Source organism: Microtus ochrogaster, chromosome 1 (genome assembly GCF_000317375.1).
Source record: "Microtus ochrogaster isolate Prairie Vole_2 chromosome 1, MicOch1.0, whole genome shotgun sequence".
Classification (NCBI taxonomy): Eukaryota; Metazoa; Chordata; class Mammalia; order Rodentia; family Cricetidae; genus Microtus; species Microtus ochrogaster.
In genome coordinates, this window is record NC_022009.1 from 91,466,967 (window position 1) to 91,472,223 (window position 5,257).

Here is a 5,257-nt window from a genome sequence, read left to right on the forward strand (position 1 = left end):
ATAGAGAATAAAGTTAATGGTTTAAAAAAAAAAGGTAAAGTCTTTAAAGAGACAGAGTACAGATAGTTAAGAGATTAAAATAAATAAATAAAAATAAGACAGGGTCCCCTGCTTCTAACGCAACCATGGCTTTCTGGGATGCACACCTAACAAACCTTGCACTGAGCGCACATTTTTCAGAGTCATTGTAGTTTCTGGTTGTCACTACTTCTAACAATTCTCTGTGTGCTCTTGTGATGCCCTGATGGCTGTGTCTCTGGTCCCTCCTGTGCAGTAGCTTAGCAAGAGGTGTGATACTCAGGCTGGAGCCATCTGGGTTTTGTCCATTGACAACGAAGGGCCGAAGTCTGACTTCACAGTCCACAGAGGTCTCCTTAAAAACTGCTCTCCCTGCTGTTTTTGTGTGTACGAGCTCATGTCACTGCATCCTCGAACCGTGCAAGCTCTCTGTGTGTGCTGTCTTGGAAAGTCCACGTGAACCGGCACCCTTGCCTCTGTGCTGACTGCTTGACGGTATACAATGTGCTGCATCACTGCTAAGAAAAAAGATATAGGTGTTAGTGAGACTTTGACCTTAGTGTGCTGCAGGACAGCATGAAAAAAGAATCTGCCGTGCTCCAAACATTCCAGAGACTCTCTGGTACTCGACAGTTGTACATTATCAACTTAGTTTTAGTTCATTCCCCCCAAAAATTAAATCTAAGTGTCCCAAGCAACTATACATCTGATGAACTAAGAACTTGCTTTCTCTGAGACTACACAAAAGACTATGACACAAAATTTAACCCCCAAAGTCTAATTGTTCTTCATTTACCGGCTGGGATGGCTCATCGATGCCATTGGATTTGGCCTTGCTCACTGCAGCAGTATGAGGAACCCTAACATGAGCTGTCTTCCCATGAGTCTCACACAGTGTGGCCATAAAATGATCTCTTTTCCAGAGCCCAGCAGAGAGTAAACGTCCCTCACCATTAACAGGTCCTGAGCTGACAGCATCTCCGCTTTTGCCCAGAATTCTCCAGTACCATCTTTATTTCCACAGTGTGCCATTGGCCTGGAAATTTCTCCATAGACATTTGTGATAGTCAGCAATGTGCACAGCGTTAGACCACCTGAGATTTATTCTTCTGCCCATGCCAGCCCATGAAAGCCCACAACACAGAACAATAAAGGTCTCCCCTAAAGTTTCTAAACAGAAGATCCCTGGATGAGGTTTGTACTGTTTGAAGTCAGATTAAAATCTTGCTATACATTTGGGTGAAATCTATAACATACAATTGAAAATAATAAAAAAAAAATATTCCCTGAGCTTTCCAACCTCTGGCTGTATGTGATCATCTTTGCACCCACTCGCTGTGTAGAGAGAGCCTGCCCTTTGGGGCCGGGACGGCCTCGGGCAAATGTATATAAATTGGGGTGCACAGACGCTGGTAACCCCTTCTTCCTGTTTCCTGTTTCTGGGCATCGCGGGAACTTCGGTTGCGTGAGTGTGCTTTTTATATTAAAGTCGTGTCATCTTATACCAATTGGCCTGTATTAATTCGATCCGCCTTCATTTGGCGCTCCAACGTTATGGCAGATTTTCCCCGCGCCCGCACCAGGACCCGGGCGCTGGCCTCAGCCGGCCCGCGGGTCCCTGTTGCGCGGGTCCCTGTTTCAGCCACCGCGCTGCACGGGGGGGGGGGAACCTAGTGCAGCCTTTGCGAGCGAGATTGGTCGCCGGAGGGAAGCGTTCCGCACCCGCCGACTCTGCTCGCGACTCCCTGCCATCTGCCTTCATCGCTGACTCTGCGTGACTTTGGTTTTGATGGTTCATCTCTTATAGACAGCAAATTGCTTTGCAGAACGAAGGACTGGCAAGTGCTGATGGGAAGACAAGTGTTCATTACCAGCAGTGGATCACTATCGGACCCAGCAAACACCCATGCCTCGGCTGCCCTTTGCTTCTCCCTTCCCGCAGGTTCAAACATAATGTAGTTTGTTTAAGGGACCTGAACGTTTCCTGAGTCAGAATTTCACATGTAGGGCGGCAGCCAAGAGGGAGAGGACAGCAGCCGAGAACACTGGAAAATCGCATGTTTTAAACACATTTCTTTTTTTACATTTTAGCTGTCTTAAACTGTTAGTGCAGCTATACAGAGATAGCAAGTCTAGAAGGGAAAGTATTCCCTTACTGCGCCTATGAGTGGTTACATTTTTTTTTTTTGCAAACGTGTCTTGAATGGTCAAAATTCTGCAAAACTGGATATAGTTGTACCTCTATGTATCTTCCTGAAAAATTCTTCCAGTCAAAATTGTCAAGTGTTCATTTCCGTCACTAATACAGCAGTTCTTCAAGAAATGCTTCCTACAGACGCTCCTGCTGCAGTTAGGAAGACTTTGGTAAGCTCTAAGCCAAAGATTCCCTAGCCCCACAGCCCCAGACCTGCTACAATACACAGAGGAAACGTGTGACCAAGTATTAACAGGAATAAGACACATGGTAATTTCTTACTGCCATTTCCATATCAAAATCCCACCTCACTCTCCCAATACCCATTTCTCTGAAACTCTTTCATCTCCTGAGAAAGGCTCTGAGCCCCCACCCCCACTCCCAGCCACTCTCTGTGTTGCTCTCATATTCAGGCCTTGGCCCGCTGCCACTTCCTGCACCACCCTTCCGAATGCTTGATCCTTTTTGGTATCCATTTAGAAACTGCTGCAAACACCCTGGCTTCTCATTTTCCTGGTGCTGTCTAGTGAAACTTATTATCAATGACCGTAGAATGAGGACAGAAGCTCCCAAAGCTGTAGTTCTTCCCATTGGTCCTGACGTGTGTTCCACATCCTTTTCAAACAATGGCCATTGCTTCACCCCACCGCCTTCTCTTCAGCATTGCCAATGCCCTCCATTCCACGGGAGGGTTTCAACACCTGATGATACAGTGTCCTGTGGCACAACCCTACCCTTGGCCCCGCTACCCCATTTCACTTCCATCTGTGGGTCTGCTCCCCTTCAAAGACAAACTCCCCTGGAGGAACTGTGTGCACTCACTAACTGAATCTTTTCCCTGAACCTCTGAGCTATTTTAAATCAGTCTTTTGTAACAGGAGGAGCAGGCTGCTTGTCGTCCCAGGCACCAGGCTATCTTACACCCGAAAATAACCACACAGAACTGTATTCATTTAAACACTGCCTATTATCTCTAGCTTCTTATTGGCTAATTCTTACATCTTAATTTAACCCATTTCTATTAATCTGTGTATTGATACGTGACTGTGGCTTACCGGCAAGATTCTAACCAGCATCCATCTCAAGCAGGAGATCCATGGCATCTGCCAGTCTGCCCTTCTTCCCAGCATTCAGTTCTGTCTACTCTGCCTACCTAAATTCTGTCCTATCAACTAGGCCAAGGCAGTGTCTTTATTCATTATCCAATGAAAGCAACACACAAACAGAAGGAACTCCTACACTAGTCTTTCATCTCCAGGATAGTGGCTTTGCCAAGGGTATCAGTGGCTGCCTCCCCATCCAGTGCATCTGGCTGTGTGCTGCTTCTCTGAGGTCTTTGTCACAGCCAGGAAATGCTTCTTGAGATAGCTCCTGTGCACTGGACTTCCCCATTCCCTGGCATGTGCTAACAGCTAGTACTGGACAGTCCCTTTCTAGGTGAATATCTTCAACCTTGGAGCCTTAAAGAGCACCTTACAACAGCACATTTTCATCTCCTTCCCTCGCCTCCTTCCTGAGGATATGCTTAATTTGCTAATAAGCATCTTCATTTGGATGAGTACTGTGTCACACACACACAAAAATAAATAAATAATAAATAAACAATTCATGATCTTCCCCAGATTGGCACAATGTGAATCCCATCCTTCCACACTGGAAAAATTTCCTCATCACTCCTAATTTTACTCTTTCATATACCATATCCTAGTAATATGGCCTTTCTTAGACTCGGTATATCCATGATCTGATCTGGGCCAGGTCACTTTCCACCTGGCATGATGCTTTCAAAAGAGAAGCCAAAATATGCCACTCTTCCACTAACCTCCACAATGTCTTCCAGTTCCCTCAGAATAGCATAGTCATGTGACTATTATAGCCACCCAAGTAATCTGCTCTACCTACCTGTTGACCCTCCCTGGCCCCCATAATTCCTTCTCTGACCTGTTTTTCTCTGTTCGCTTGAATCTAGTTCATGCTTTACCCAGAGAATATCTTCAACACATGCCCCTTCCTGATACCCCATACCTGCATGACTTGCTCCTTCTTTTCCTTTAGATCTTGTTCATAAATATCCCTCTACCCTCTGAGGGCTATATTATAAAAAAATATAAAGGAAGCAAGGAAGGAAGAGAAAGAAAGAAAGAAAGAGAGAGAGAGAGAGAGAGAGAGAGAGAGAGAGAGAGAGAAAGAAAGCTGCCACCTACAGCCATTTCCTGTTTTACCAACACTCATAACTCTTCTTGCCCTGTTTTGCACCTGGGTCTGTCCGTGAAAAGCTTTGGAGAATACCTAGCAGACAGTAGTTATTCAGTAAATGGTTTTTTGATGAATAAATGAATAAAATAAGCAATAACTGTTCCGAAACTAAAATGGAATAAAACTATGTGGTTAATTTTCATTTCTATACCAAAATTAAGACACTGTCTTCAGAGGCCATAAAATCATAAAGCGTAGCTTTGCTTTCATAGACAAATAGGAAACCAGGTGGGTTACCACTTCTGGCAGAAAAGACAGCTGACTTGAACCCTGACTATGCTTTCCCAGTTCTTGAATCTTCACAGACTCAGCTGCAGGAGTAGAAGAGAAACTATCACCCAGACCACCGAGAAAAGCAGCGTTTTTAAACTTTAGACTAACTCAAGGAATGGCCCCTTTTAAGCTGTTGTCATTGTACCAAAATAAATAAATAAATAAATAAATAAATAAATAAATAAATAAATAAATAAATAAATAAATAAATAAATAAAAATGTAGTTTTGGGACTTGCGGGTTAGACTCTTCATTTGTTTTGTGGAAAAAAAATGTTTAAAACTCACAACAACAGTCAGAGACCTTCTGCCAAAGGTAATTTCAAGGTGCCTGATGACATTTGGGTCTTAATCCTCAGTGGCAGGAGTTCTGAGGCCCCTCTGGGCAGCCTTTTCTACTTGTATACACTCCGTGTCAGTGAATGTTGTTGCATGAAGCTTCATTGTAGGACACTGACACGTGCCTTCTATGGATTTATTGTTTCACCGAGTCTTGTAAAAGGCTCAATTTGTTCAA